The sequence below is a fragment of the Oryctolagus cuniculus genome, chromosome 10 (genome assembly GCF_051225735.1).
Source record: "Oryctolagus cuniculus isolate XC-2025 breed Fujian yellow rabbit chromosome 10, ASM5122573v1, whole genome shotgun sequence".
Taxonomy (NCBI): Eukaryota; Metazoa; Chordata; class Mammalia; order Lagomorpha; family Leporidae; genus Oryctolagus; species Oryctolagus cuniculus.
The window spans coordinates 59,120,445-59,136,951 of NC_142876.1; the positions used below are offsets into that span (position 1 = coordinate 59,120,445).

Below are 16,507 nucleotides of genomic sequence, written 5' to 3' on the forward strand. Positions count from 1 at the left end.
TTGTGTTTCTGTGTGGGTGCAAACTGTTGAAATCTTTATTTAATATATGCTAAATCGATCTCCCGTATATAAATATAATTGAAAATGAATCTTGATATGAATGGAATGGGAGAAGGAGCGGGAGATGGGAGGGGTGCGGGTGGGAGGGAAGTTATGAGGGGGAAAAAGCCATTATAATCCATAAGCTGCACTTTGGAAATTTATATTCATTAAATAAAAGTTAAAAAAATAAAAAATAATAAAAAATAAAAAGGGGGACAACTTGCCTTACTAGATAGCACAGCATATCAATAAATTTAAAGTATTAAAAACAAACTTTAGATCAAGGATAAATAAATAAACAAATACAACTGAATCGAGACTTAACATTAGATCTCTACAGACATGGAAATTTGTCACATGTGGCTTTTGAATCAGTACAGGAAGGATGGCACTGTGGCAATAAAAAAGCTATGAAAAAACTATTACTATATCGTTATATCTTTTAAAACCAGAAATTAATTCTAAGTTTCTTAAAGGCACAAACATTTCAAAAACTTTAAAAAGTACTATAAGACTATATACAATGTTTTTATGCTTTGAAGTGAAAAAGGATATCTTAAGGCATTAAAAATAACATAAAATATGGTGCCCGCACTGTGGCGCACTAGGTTAATACTCCACCTGTGGTGCCTGCATCCCATATTGGCGCCAGTTCTAGTTCCAGTTGCTCCTCTTCCAGTCCAGCTCTCTGCTGTGGCCTGGGAAAGCAGTGGAAGATGGCCCAAGTCCTTGGGCCCCTGCACCCACATGGGAGATCCGGAAGAGGCACCTGGCTCCTGGCTTCAGATTGGCACAGCTCCAGTCATTGTGGCATCTGGGGAGTGAACCAATGGAAGGAAGACCTCTCTCCGTCTTTCTCTCTCTCTCACTGTCTGTAACTCTACCTGTCAAATAAATAAATAAAATCTTTTAAAAAATAACATAAAATAATGGAATAGAAAGAAATTTACCTACATTATAATCTCCTCAGACAAAAGTTTCATTAAAGCTAAAATACAAACCATGGACTGGGAAATTCATGTAACTGAGAATGAATTTGTATCAAGGATATACAAACAAATAAAAATCCTGATAGTAAATGACAAATAATTCAAGAGGAAAGTGAGCAAATGTCATGAACAAACAATTTACAGAAGAGGAAAAACGAATCTCAATGAGACCAATTAATGCTTTTTAATCTCACTATTTGCAGTGAAATTCAAGTAAAATAATTATGAGATACTTCATACCTGATAGTGATAAAAGTCTAATCTTATAACGCCACATCTTGGTGAGATGGGGAAACAGGAGTGGTTATACATGCTGCTAATGGTGTAAGTTAGTCTACCACATTGGAGAGCTAAGGGTATAGCCAACCTAAAAACCAGAAATGTGTTTTGAATTCATATATCCAGAAAAACTTCAAAAAAATAAACTTACAAACCAAAACTTACTTAAAGATATTTATAGCTTTGATATCCTACTTCATTGCTCAGAATTTGAATATTTGAAAACAATTATCACATGTCTATTATAGTGGAATGGATAAATGAGCCATAATGTAGTCATAGAATAGAATGAATGAATAATTCAAATGAATGAACCAGATATGCAAGTATCATCAATACAGATGAATATTGGAAACTAAGGGTTTTTAAAAAATATTTATTTATATATTTATTTATTTAAATGTCAGCGTCACACAGATAGAGAAGGAGAAAGAAAGAGAGATCCTCCATCCACTGGTTCACTTCCCAAATGACCGCAACAGCTGGAGCTGCGCTGATCTGAAGCCAGGAGCCAGGAGCCAGGAGCTTCTTCCAGGTCTCCCACATCAGGGCAGGGGCCCAAGGACTAGGGCCATCTTCTACTGCTTTCCCAGGCCATAGCAGAGAGCTGGATGGGAAGTTGAGCAGCCAGGACTCAAACCGGCGCCCATACACGATGCCGATGCTGCAGGCGGCGGCTTTACCTACTACACCACAGTGCTGGCCCTGGATACTAAGATTTAAAAGACTAAAACAAATTGTAAGAGGATTTACAAGATATTGCTTATGCAAACTTTGAAAACACACTAAACCTTACTATTTTTATGAATATACAGACATATGAATAAAGTAGCAAAAACAGGAGGAGAAAAGCACAACAGAAATTTGTTTATCTGTTGAGAGTAACAGTAATGACATGAAGAGGAAACCTAGCTATAACTGTGAAATTTTTATTTTTTTAAGTTTATTTAAGGTACACGAATTTCTTTTTTTTTTTAACTTTTATTTAATGAATATGAATTTCCGAAGTACGACTTATGGATTACAATGGCTTCCCCTCCATACCGTCCCTCCCACCCACAACCCTCCCCCCTCCCACTCCCTCTCACCTTCCATTCACATCAAGATCCATTTTCAATTATCTTAACATACAGAAGATCAGCCTAGCACACATTAAGTAAGGATTTCAACAGTTTGCTCCCACACAGAAACATAAAGTGAAAAATAATAGAAGATTTTTTTAAATGATGATGAAATCAGATCAGACCTATTGTCATGTTTAATCCCAGTGAGAGTCAAGTTGGGAATTGATAATTTTTTTTTACAGAAGATCAGATTAGTATGCATTAAGTAAAGATTTCAACAGTCTGCACCCCCATAGAAACACAAGGTGAAATATATTGTTTGAGTACTCGTTATAGCATTAAATCCCAATGTACAGCACATTAAGGACAGAGATCCTACATGAGGAGTAAGTGCACAGTGACTCCTGTTGTTGACTTTACCAATTGAAACCTACCAACAACAGATGCTGGCGAGGATGTGGGGAAAAAGGGACACTAACCCACTGTTGGTGGGAATGCAAACTGGTCAAGCCACTATGGAAGTCAGTCTGGAGATTCCTCAGAAACCTGAAGATAACCCTACCGTTCAACCCAGCCATCCCACTCCTTGGAATTCACCCAAAGGAGTTTAAATTGGCAAACAAAAAAGCGGTCTGCACCCTAATGTTTATCGCAGCACAATTCACAATAGCTAAGACCTGGAACCAACCTAAATGCCCATCAACGGTAGACTGGATAAAGAAATTATGGGATATGTATTCTTTAGAATACTATACCGCAGTAAGAAACAACGAAATCCAGTCATTTGCAACAAAATGGAGGAATCTGGAACACATCATGCTGAGTGAAGTAAGCCAGTCCCAAAGGGACAAATACCATATGTTCTCCCTGATCGGTGACAACTGACTGAACACCAAAAAGGAAACCTCCTGAAGTGAAATGGACACTATGAGAAACGGTGACTTGATCAGCATAGCCCTGACTGTTAATGAACAACTTAATACATTATCCCTCTTAGTATTTTTTTTGTCTGTTCTACTTAATATGACTGGTTTCATTCTGTAATTATCACACAGTTATTCTTAAGTGTTGAAAATTAACTGAAATGTGAACCCTGTTAAACATAAGAGTGGGAATAAGAGAGGGAAGAGAGGTATAATTTGGAACATGCTCAAGCTGACTTGCCCCAAATGGTAGAGTTAGAAACATACCAGGGGATTCCAATTCAATCCCATCAAGGTGGCATGTACCAATGCCATCTCACTATTCCAAGTGATCAATTTCAGTTCACAATTGATCATAATGAAAGGACTAAGAGTCAAAGGGAGCACATAAACAAGTCTAGTACCTGCTAACACTAACCAATAGAATAAATAAAGGGGAGAGTGATCCAACATGGGAAGTGAGATACTCAGCAGACTCATAGAATGGCAGATGTCCTAAATAGCACTCTGGCCTCAGAATCAGCCCTAAAGGCATTCGGATCTGGCTGAAAAGCCCATGAGAGTATTTCAGGCATGGAAAGCCAAGACACTCTGGCAAAAAGATCTCTGTGAGTGAGATCCCAGTGGAAAGAACAGGTCTTCAAAGAAGGAGGTACCTTCCTCTGAAGGGAGGAGAGAACCTCCACTTTGACTATGACCTTGTCTAAACAAGATAAGAGTCGGAGAACTCAAAAGGCTTCCATAGCCTTGGAAACTCATGACTGGAGCATAGGGAGATTACTGATGCCATAGACAGGAGTGTCAATTGGTAAGGTACACGAATTTCAAATACTTCATATATACAGATTCAGGAGCATAGTGAGACTTCCCACCCCACCCTCCCTCCCACCCAAAATAAAATGATCTAAGGCCAGTGCTGTGCTACAGCAGCTTAAGCCATGGCTCACAGCGCCAGCAACACAGATAGGCTCTTGTTAAGTTCCACTTGCCTACTTCCAATCCAGCTGCCTGCTAATGAGAAAGCAGCAGAAGATGGTCTAAGTCCCTGGGTCCCTGGCACTAACGTGGGAGACACAGAAGAAGTTCCTGGCTCCTTCTTTCAGCCTCGCCCAGCTCCTGTCATTGTGGCCATTTGGGGATTGAACCACCAGATAGAAGATTCTCTCTCTCTCTTTCCTTTTCTCTGTAACTCTGCCTTTCAAATAAATAATCTTTTAAAAATAAACAAAATAAAATGACCTGAAGCAAATATGCAAAATTCACAATTAGTTTATATGAGTGCTAGATGCCTGTCATGATTTTTTGGATTTTTTTTTCTTTGAAAATGTTCCCACTCAAAAATTGCCTGAAAAATGAATGAAACACTCATTGTTTCATTTATTCAACACAGACTCTGTGCTAAGCACTAGAAATGCAAAGGTAAATAAGAAACGGTCTGTCCCACCATAGAATTCAAAGTTTTTTTAATGGGAGATGGATACCTAAACAAGTAAATGTATTGATGTATGCCCTTGATAGAAACAATGGATATATGTCAAAGACTGAGTGGACACACAAAGGAAAGTCCATTGTTCTACCTAAGATTAGGAGAGCCCTGAGAATCTTTAGGGAAGTCTTTTCTCCTCTAGTGGGGATGACTTAACTGCTGCCTCACATGCTACCTCATCCACAATTAGGGTTATATTAACACCTGGGCAAGGAAATGGAGCCCAATACTTGGAGTCAGACTCCATCTCTATAATTTTAAATTGTGCCTTGAAATAACTTGGCTAAATAAGTCCTGGAGGAAGGACCTGACTGCCCCCTAGGTATAGCAGTAGGCCTTAATATGCAGTGAGTTACTGGATGTATAAATTTGGTGGAAAACGTCATGTAAATTAGATTCCAGTTAATCCTTAATTCACATACTTGTCCCAATTGGACAAACCAACATCAATTGCTGTGAGCTTTGCCAATCCCAGCCAGCTCTATGATTTTATCAGGATACTACTTCCTCATGTTGCACGGCTCATTTTTTTTAAAGTTCAGACTATATAAAGCTCTTGGGGGAGTATTTCTTTTCTTCAGAATCATTCAAGGAACTCTCCAACTATGAACTGAAATTTTTCTCCATGTGTTTACATGATCTAGTAGTAGCCAGAATGTATTTATTGTATTAAATATCCACACCCTCTGTCTTTTAATTAATTACTGATTTTTTGGGGGGTATGTAGTAAGTCTTTATTTTTAAAAGAAGTGTTATTTTACTTACTTAAAAAGCAGAGTTACAAAGAAAGAGATAGAGACAGAAAAAGAAAAGAGTTCTTTCACCTGCTTGTTCATTCCACTAATGGCCACAATGGCCAGGGCTGGGCCAGGCCAAGGCCAGGAGATGAGAACTCCATGCAAGTTGCCCACATGCACTTGGGCCATCACTTACTATTTCCCAAAGGCATTGGCAGGGAGCTGGATCAGAAGCAGAGCAGCCAGAACTTGAACACGTACTCTTTATGGCATGCTGGCATTGCAAGTGGTGGCTTAACCCACTATACCACAATACCAGCTTCATAACTTTTCATCAATAAATCGTAACTCTTGGGGTTTTTATTTCAGTATTCTACACAAGATGCAGCAGATCACTGTTTTACCAATGGCCATTGTTGACAGCATATATGGACTAGTCCTCAGCATGGACTCCAAAAGCAAGAATTAGTGCCATCAGCAGTACCACCATTTAAAGCCAAGTCAGATGCATTGATCTGTTTTCTCTTGCTATTTCCAAAAATACCTGATGTTGGGTACTTTTGAGGAAAAAAGTAACTCACTATTTTGGAAGTTAAAATTTGAGATTGGGTATCTGCATTGATTTGACCTCTGGTGAATGCCTTCTTGTCTATCACATCTTGACAGATGACATCAATACGAGGGCACATGTGAAGGGATATATCACATGATAAGACAATAAGACAGGATGGCTGTACATTGTGATTTAATGCTATAACTAGTACTCAAACAGTATTTTTCACTTTGTGTTTCTATGTGGTGCAAACTGTTGAAATCTTTACTTAATATATGCTAAACTGATCTTCTGTATATAAAGAGAATTGAAAATGAATCTTGATGTGAATGGAAGGGGAGAGGGAGGCGGAAAGGGGAGGGTTGCAAGTGGGAGGAAAGTTATGGGGGGGGGCATTGTAATCCATAAGCTGTACTTTGGAAATTTATATTCATTAAATAAAAGTTAAAAAAAAGGATGGCAGGGATAGGGATTTCAGATCAGGTTCACTGTCTTACAGAAACTCATTCCCACAGTAACTAACCAAGTTTCCATGGTACCTTAATCCCTCCTGAGGGCAGCACATGTACTGCCCTACCCACAGCCTAATAGGCCCCACCTCTTACATGTTCCACCGTCTCAACACCATCACTGCACAAGGGACCAAGCCTCAAGCACATAAGCCTTTGAAGAACACATTTAAATCACACCCAAACTATAAAACCAGGGCATTTTCTTGCATGTATGCTAGATGTTACATTTTACTTACTTAGAGAATTAACAGATATTATAAAGTCAATATGATCCTACCAATTGAAATAGCCTATTTGGTTTAATTCTTTCTTGAGAGAGAAATGGACAAGTCCAGGGTTTATATAAGGTAATGGATCTTTACAATAATAAAATGCCTCTAAAGCTTAAAAGTAGTGCAACACACACACTCACACACAAATTAAAGGTGCTCAACGACATATAAAGTTAAAATTTTAGTCATTTTAAAGGTTTGTTTAAATGACATTCTTGTTTTCAAAATCCAAGAAGTAGAACCCATAAGCGCAAAGGTAAAATTTCTGATAAAAGTTCTTCACAGTAACATAAATTCTGCCTCCAACATCTATTATTTCAAATATTACCCCCAAGGTATTGGAGGACAAAGAACACTTTTTGCAATAAAGGAGGTATTACTGACAATCATGGTAGGACAACAGGCACGATCCAGGACTGTCAAGGCCATCAGGAACTATGGTCACCATGAGTATATCCAGTGTGGGTGGGTTTACACATGGCTGTGAATGGATACAACTCAATCAGGCCTTAGGGATGTATTTTGTAATCATTTTTCCTTGGAGCATTTTGTAGGAAGTTACAGAACATCAAATTTTAGTTGTTCTATAGATCTCTTTCTGAGGTTTATTTTTATGGCTATAGTGGGCATTTGTTAACACCGTCTTTGAAATTTTACCAAAATAAAATTCTTGTGCCCATGTTTGGGGGCCTCAATCACCCATCTGTTCATGTGCTGGAATAAACTCAAAATTATTTTAGGGTAAATCTTGGCTTACTCCTCAGCACCTGCTCTGCCCATCACTCAGAGTTGGAATAGCCTCCTACTCCCACACATGCAAATTCCTAATTCTACATGAAAAAATGCATTATCAAAAACACATTGTATAAATATTAGAACGGAGAAAATGTGTGCACAGGAGAATACGAGAGCCCCTATAAAGAGCATAGCAAGCCTTGCTAGAATTATCAATACTTACGAATATGTGGGTTTACATTGACCAGGAAACACAGTGAGTCTGCATCCCCATTCATTCCCTTGAGGGGATAATATTCAACTAACCTCTGTGTAATACAAACCAAGAGCTTGATTGAGAGAAAAAGTGTAATCCAGAATCACCTGAATGATATATGCTCTTGACTCCTGGAAAATTTGAAAATTCAACCCCAAGAGCACCATGAAATACCTTCATATCTGAACTGCATGTCTTTGGCCCTACATGTAATTCTTGTGCTAGCCTGTTCTGGTTTATTCTGCCAACAGCTTACTGGGCATCGTGGTCAAGAAACAGTCCTATGAAGCTTGTGGTATTTATTTGTTAATCATTCATTCTAGTAACAGACCTCTCTCCATGAGGTCCTTTGAATAAATTTTCTCGAGACTCAGAACCAGAAATAATTGTGTATATTTTAAAAAATCGATTGTTGTATCTCATCTATCCTGTGGCTCATGTTCCTATTTTGATGTTAGCTGCTAGAACTCAGATCCAAATTTATGTTTCCCTAACAGTGTTTGGGAATTTGTAACATGTGTTGCATTTTTTATTCTTTTGTTTTAACTTTTATTTAGTAAATATAAATTTCCAAAGTACAGCTTATGGATTACAATGGCTCCCCCCCCATAACTTCCCTCCCAACCACAACCCTCCCATCTCCCGCTCCCTCTCCCCTTCCATTCACATCAAGATTCATTTTCAATTCTCTTCACATTGTACAACACATTAAGGACAGAGATCCCACATGAGGAGTAAGTGCACAGTGACTCCTGTTGTTGACTTAACAAATTGACACTCTTGTTTATGACATCAGTAATCTCCCTAGGCTCTTGTCATGAGTTGCCAAGGCTATGGAAGCCTTTTGAATTCGTCGATTCCGATCTTATATAGACAAGGTCATAGTCAAAGTGGAAGTTCACTCCTCCCTTCAGAGAAAGGTACCTCCTTCTTTGATGGCCCATTCTTTCTATTGGGATCTCACTCGCAGAGATCTTCATTTAGGTCCTCTTTTTTTTTCTAACTTCACATACAATTAGGTTATTATTCTGACCTTTATTTTCACCTAACCATAATTTCTTCACTAATACAATTCCAACTGTAATGCACTTGTTTTCATAGATTTTGCAAACATATATGTGTGTACATATATAGACACATACACAAAAAAAATAGAAGCTATAAAACCACTGAGCCTCATTTTCTCATCTATAAAATGAGATGAACGGGCATTATAATCTCAATCTCTCCAACTCTAATTTTGTATAATTCTCAATTTTTGTTTCTCAATCCACTTTAGCCCTCAGACTTCTCTTAACATTGTGAAGCTGTTTCTATTCAATTTTCCCATATTTGAAGCAGCAATAATATATCATTTTATCCACAATGGTTAGAGCTGCTTAAAACAACCTGAACTTCAGAAAAAGCCCATTTATTTTTCTTTCCTTAACACCCATTACAGGTAGCAGGAACACATAAGAACTCCTCTTAGATACTCTAAAATATCGTTTTGAGTCATTTCTTTTATGACAAGCTTGTATAGTTAAGCTATTTCCACCCTACTACCCCTCCCCAGCTTGATTTCCTAATAGCCTAAAGAAATCCGTTTCTTACAAGGCACCTTCCAAACCAAACTCCAAATGTCAATTCCGGTATTCTTCACATCAAGAACCTAACAGCCAGAAAATATTTTTACCTTTCATTAGATGAACAGGTATTGTTTCAACACTGATGTGCTAATTCAGTTGAAAGGACTAGGAAGTAAAATTCAAAATCACCACATGCTGTCGCTCCCCATCTTCGTGGAGGAGCGACACTAAGTCCTGCCTAGGCTTCATATCCGAGTCACGGCACCATTATGTCGCTCCCCCTCTTCGTGGAGGAATGACACAGGACCCTGCGCTGTTCTTTCGTCTGCTCGGCCCTTCCCGGGTTTGCTGCTGGTTCTTCCCGGGTTGGCTGCTGGTCCTTCCCGGGTTTGCTGCTGGTCCTTCCCGGGTTGGCTACCGTCCCTTCCACCTCCGTGGAAGGGCAGTTCCCCCTGCCACATTCCCCACTTCCGCGGGGGAGCGGCACACCGCCAGCCGGCTCTCTCGGGGGCTGCACAGGTGTTCCTTCAGATGTTCCCCTTAGATGTTCCTGGTGCATGCCGTCTCTCTCCTCCTTTATAGTCCTCCTCCGCCAATCCTAACTCGGCTGCCCACATGCAGAGTACGCTGCTCTCCAATCAGGAGCAAGTCCTACAGTTTATTGGTTGAACTGGAGGCAGCTGTGTAAAAGCTGTTTTCTTCTCCCAGCGCCATATTGTGGGAGAGCAGATGCATAGAATAAGTCTTAATTCCAGTAACTTAGTCTAGTCCGAATTGCTCCCCACAACATGCCTAGCAACATCTGAGAAGCAGTGGAGTCGGCTGATCATAATCAGGCTGTAAAGTTAGGTGGGTTGTGTTTGATTCCCAGCTTAGCTAACATCTTTGTGCCTCTGTTTTCGATGCTATGACATAGAGGGAAGTTGTTACAAGGACAAAGTGAGGTAACACGAATAAGTCAGTGTAGCATCCAGAAGCACACAATCAGCCGTTGGCTGCTGTTATCAATAAAGTCAACCTTTCCTATGTGCAAGTTCTCAATCCATGGATTCACTCAACTTTAAATAAACGATATTTGGAAAAAACAAAAACTTTGCATCTCTATTGAACATGTGCATTTTTTTCTTGTCACCATTCTCTGAACAACACCGTGTAGCAATTATTTATAGTGTATTAGTATTATGAGCAATATAGAGGTAATATAAAAGTCTATGGGAGGATATGTGTAGGTTATATGCAAATGCTATACCATTTTATATAAATAATTGTGGCATTCATGGATTTTATTATGCCTGGGGGTCCTGAAACCAATTCCCCCTAGCTTGAGGAATGACTACTCAGCCATAAATGTTATTGAGTTTAATGGATTAATAATTAATATCCAAAATGAACTTGTTCATATAATTGTTCATAGTAGAAATACAAGGCAACAGTTTCTTTTTTGCATAAGCCTTTGTTTTCTATTCAGACACTAGCAACTACCAATCAGTAAAGAATATAGCATATAATTATGAAACGTCATTTTGGTTACATGCCAATTTTCTCCATATAAAACAAAAAGCACCACAAGACACAAAAGCCTTCAAAGGTCCATAGAATTATATGTATGTCAATTATTCTATAATTTTATTATATTCATTTTTAAATATTTTCATTGCCTTTTGTCTTTTGGATTAAAAGTTTAAGAAACAAATTAAATAATTGGAGGAGGTCATTTCATGATGGTTAAGATACTCTAATAGCAGTAAATAAGCAAATATAGCTAGTCAATTCTGGATTCTTTGCCCAACTCACTGACATTTGTGTTTTGCCAAAGCTATTTCAGACCATAGAATCAGTGAAATGTACTTACAAGATATGCTTCATGACAATATCACACACTCAAAGAATTGGGAAATATCTGACACACGCAAAGAATTGGGAAAAATTAGCTTAATTACCTAAGTAAAACTAACTGCAATCCTTTGGTTTTCACTCAACTCCCCTTCTTTCAGAATCCTTGAACAAGCTATTTGTGTCCAGAAGGAGTTATTCTTCCCTTTATTTTCAACTAATGCTGCATTTTTGGTTTTATGTGCCAGTTTTTGGAAACAACTCTAAAATTCACATCATGAAATGTGAGTTATGTGCCCACAGAGAATTGTTTAAATTTCCTGAGGGAGCTTAATACTCACCCACACCATATGGGGAGCAGTTTCTCTGTTCCTGCTGTAGCACACCTACCTGAATATATTTAGTGTTGGTCTAACTTCGGCCTTCTCAATTGATTTAGAGGCTGATAACTTCTCAGTGCCATCTTTTCTATTATTTTTATTATTTATTAAAGCATATAAATCTCTACAGCAACCAAGTTTAACTCTTTATTCTGGAAGCCAGATGGACTAGTAACACACGAAGTAGACAGCAAACACTTTACTGAGAGAGGCTATATTTGGAGGCATTTCCTGACTTGTCATTAACTCTTTCTTTTTTTAAGATTTATTTATTTATTTGAGAGGTACAGTTCAGACAGAGACAGGGAGAGATGGAGAGAAAAGCCTTCTATCTGCCGGTTCACTCTCCAAATGACCACAACAGCCAGGAGCCAGGAGCTTCTTCTGGGTCTCCCAGGTGGGTGCAGGGGCCCAAGGATTTGGGCCATCTTCTACTGCTTTATCAGGCCATTACAGGGAGCTGAATGGAAAGAGGAGCAGCCGGGACACAAACTGGCACTCAAATGGGATGCTGGCACTGCAGGCAGAGGCTTAGCCCACTATGCTACAGCACAGGCCCCACTAACTACTTACAGAACACTGCAGTTCCTCTAAGTCAGGTTTAAAATCACTACGGAGGCTTATGCTGTAATAACAATACCACATTGCAGGTGGCACTTATTGTTGTGTAGATTTATTTTCCTTAATACCGCAGCAGAATCCAAAGAGGTCAGTCTTAGCCCTAGGGTTCCTAGAAAGATCTAGTTATCATGTCTTTCTATAACCAACAAAATAATTTTTCTTGCTCAATGTGTTTTGACCTATTTAATTATTTCAGTCAATGTAATATTTAGAGGCCACCTGGTCATTACTCAAATTCTTCCAAGTTGTCTTGTGCCATTTGGAGCCACCCTCAGGGATTATGGCACCTTTGTATTTTCGCACTCCCTGACACACCCTCAGTACAGATTTCACTGTCAGATTTGCAGCCAGAAAAATAATACATGCCATCTTCAATAACATGTGGCTCATCACAATTGCTTTTTTACTAGTTGCCTTTCTGACTTTTGCTCACATGGGCTAAACTCAGGGAATTGTCTTATGAGGTAAATACATCATCCATTTGATTCGCAATAAGCTCTCTCTCTGATCTTTCTCTTCCTCCTCCCTGAAGAGCAAACCAGAACAATGACACAGAATGTCTCAAATGACTGAAGCAAGAGACATTTTCTATTTTACTCCCCTTAAAATGAAACATTTCGATCAACTGTTCACTCACCCAGAGAGTATCCTGGCTCCATTCTGGAAGCTGGGAATGCAGCAGTGACCAGCTCAGGCAAACCTTAGCATTTCCGCAGCATCCTTTTGAGTAGGGGGGTGGGAGGTGTCCAGCCAACAACATGGGCACAGTGCATCAATGCCAGTGGGCAGCAGGGGCTTCAGAGGAAAACCCAGTGGGCTGAGCGAAAAGTCCATGGGGACAACGTTGCAGAGGTAGCAAAGCTACTGCTGGAACTTAGATGGTGCAATGATCTGAGTAACTTACATTCTGCGACATATTCCTTATGCATGCTCATCCCTGAATGTTTGGATTGAATCTTTCATGTTTATTAATATCTGGGGATTGTTCTGCTTATCTATTGTTGCATGACGAATTACCCCCAACACTCTGTGACCTGACGTAGTAATCATTATTTCACTTGTGAATGTATGAGTCAGGAATCTTGATAGGGCAAAACAGGAAAGGCTCATCTGTGTGCCACTGTGTCTGAAGCTTCAACCTGTGACCAACTGGAAGCTATCATTCTCACAACTGGGGCTCACTGAGCACTGATTTTTCTACACATGGCTCCTGCCTGTTAGCTTTAAGGCTTCTCCCAACATAATAATCTCAAGGTCATCAAAGCTTTACATGATGTGTCTAGGCTACAAGTGCAAATGTCCCAATAGACAGGAAGTAAAGATTCCCAAATCTTTCAAGCCTGGACCCCAAAACTGGCAAAGTCTCCTTTCTGGGATATTTTATTAGTTCAAATAAACACAGAGCATACCAGGTTCAAGGGGGAGGTGACTCCTCTCAATGAGAGCATGTCAAGGAATTTGTGAACATAGTTAACTGCCAGAGTGTCCTTGGACAAGCTCTGATTTGTCTACCTCTCCATTTCCTCAGCTATCAGTATGGATAATAGCAGGACCTACCTTATAGGTTTGTAAAAAATTCAATTAGTTAATAAAAGTAAAGTGTCTGGAAGATAGTAAGCACTACTCAATAAATATAAGCTATTTTATTCTTTTCAAGGCATTTTTAATGTTCCTTTAGTATTCCCCTTCATCAGAGCATATTTCCACTCAGACACACTAGAGTTTAATAACACTAGATAGTAAATATGATAGCTCCTTGGGGAGTGATACACTCTAAGCAGTTTTATAATGAATAACGGTGGCCCCTGCTCTCTCAAGTTCCCCATTCTCCAAACATTCACAAAGCACCATACCTTGGCTCCCTTTATCCAATGAATGATTGGTAAAGGAAGTAAAGGTCTTGGTTAGTTGGAAGAAAGACAAAAAAAAAAAAAAAAACAAACAAGGTTGGGGGCAAGATGTTTTGTTGTCAATAATGGGTTTTCACTTTGGTTGCTTATTCAAGAACTTAAGCAACATGGTAAATGTAGCTGTTTGAGGCCCTGAATGACTCTAAGAAGATCTGAATAATTCTAAGGCAACTACCAAATAGAGCTCAGTCCTCAAGCAGCCTGAGAAGCTGGTCCTGTAGCCTTATCTCTGGAGGAGAACAAGATCTAAATCACAGCTGCCTTCCTTGCCACCTGCTCCTTTGTCATAGCATGTCCTGAATGTCTTCAGCTGTTAGTCCTCCTGACAGACAAACCCCCCACTCAGTCTGTCAATGCCAATGTTCCATGCACTAGGCAATGTCACCACTGTCTTTGACCAGCACAGTGAGGAAAGGAGCCAATTCCCTCTTGTCACCATTTCAACAATCTTCCCCTCATACTCCCTCCGTGAGATGGTTTATAATGTGCAATGTGATTTCAGTTTAACTGCTGAAGTGCCCTTCAACTTTGAAACATAGTCTGTGTTTTGAGGTCCTCTTGCAGAAGCAGAGATAAACCTTGCCTGAGACATCTTCAGTCCAGCATTTTGTTTCCTGTGAGATGGCAGGTGTTCTGCTCATGGGGAAGTGTATAATTAGGCCTGTGGGTCCAGCTGAAAGTCGGAAACGTGGACATGGGCTTGTCCAGGCACATGCACTTGAGATCTCAATGACAGCAGCAATGAGTTGACTGAATGCAGACGCAACTCATAACAGTGTTTTTAGTGCCACCTTATAGCAAAGCTTTTAAGGATCCCCACAACAAGGATAGTCTGAACTAACCTTGCATAAACAATTAACAGCAAGAATAAACATATCTTCACAATACAGCCCAAACAATAAGTAAGTGAAGGTATATTACATAGGGGAAATGCAGTGTGTTGATCTTACTTTTCATGGTTTTATATACTAGCATCATAAAAATTTTCCTAAAGCATAGACTGAAATCCAACTGCTGCTCTGATCTGTGAACTTAGCAACAATCCAAATAAATCAAATACATTAAGGAGTATCTGTGCCTTCCCATTGTACTACTGATTTGAAACTCCAGAGGAAAGGACAAAAATGAAACTTTGATTTTTCAAGAATCTCTGAAAAAGAACAAACCATAGCTTTATATTTTTAAATATGAGATCAAATCAAATTTGTTTTAAAATACACTTATTGCTTTACACGATTTCTTTTTTCTGAAAATCTCATTTAATAGATAAGAAAACAATGTATTGAATCAACCAATGTTAATTACATTGCATTTGAACGTCTCCTGAAGATTCAGGAATGTGAATCTTGACCTGGAACTGGGATACCATTAGTTATGGCCACACTGTTTGTCAAAGACTCAGGATCTGTTAGCAAGGGAGGAGGGATGAACTGTTCCCTTTTTTTTTGGAGATGTTCACTTACTTGTCAAATTGCTGCTAAAGAGAGACAGCTTAAATATGCCTTTCTCCAAAGTAAAGGAGGAAACCACAACATCTCAGAGGGTGGCTTGTAACCATATGTCTCTTGATATATTCAGGTGTTTTCCATTGCTATTTACAATTAGTTAGAGAGCAAAAGAGTCAAGAAGGATCCCAGCTATTATGTATGTACTACTGTAAAATAAACCACCATGAAATTTAGAGGCTTACAACAATGACATTTTTCCTCATAGGAGGGTCATTGTCTTTCTCTTTGTGGAGTGGCTATGCTGTGGTTTGAGTGTGTACCCCTAAGATTCCTGTGCTGGAGGATTGGTCTCCACCATGACAGGGCTGAAATGGTAGAACCCATAAATGCTGGAGCCTAGTGGAAGGTAATTATGTCATGAGCACGCCACCTTTGGAAGGAATTGAAGTAGTTCTCAAAGTACCATGGTTAGTTCCTGAAAGGGCGAGTTGTTATTTAAGAAAATAAATAAATAAATAAATAAATAAATAAATAACATTTTTGTAAAAGCAAGTATTAGGATGGCCAGTTAGCTCAGTTGATTAGAGCATGGCGTTAACAAAAAGAGCAGGACTAGACTATGACTTCCTCAGGTTTCCTGTTTTGTACCATATTATCACTGCTTTCACAAGTACTCCCACCATTATGCTCTTTACATGTTGTGATGTTGCCCAGGGGATCTTCACCAGTACCTTATCTTGGACTTCCAACCTGACACTGTGATCAGAATAACCCTCTTTTCTTTATTTAAAAGTGCCCAGTTTTTGGTATTTTGTTTTAGAAACAGAAACAGAATAAGACAGTCTTAAATGATTTATTTGGCTGTATTCAACTGGGCTTATCCTCTCTCCATTAACCTC

At 39.1% G+C, this 16,507-nt stretch overlaps 1 long non-coding RNA gene across 1 annotated transcript in view; it reads right to left on the reverse strand.

Annotated features, from left to right (window-relative positions):
* Nucleotides 1–342: 342 nt before the first annotated feature.
* Nucleotides 343–16,507, reverse strand: part of LOC149123781 (uncharacterized) — a 170,338-nt gene continuing 154,173 nt past the window's right edge. Inside the window, exon 3 of the long non-coding RNA XR_016215140.1 lies at nt 343–926. This is a non-coding gene — a long non-coding RNA (uncharacterized LOC149123781). The remainder of the gene's footprint in view (nt 927–16,507) is intronic.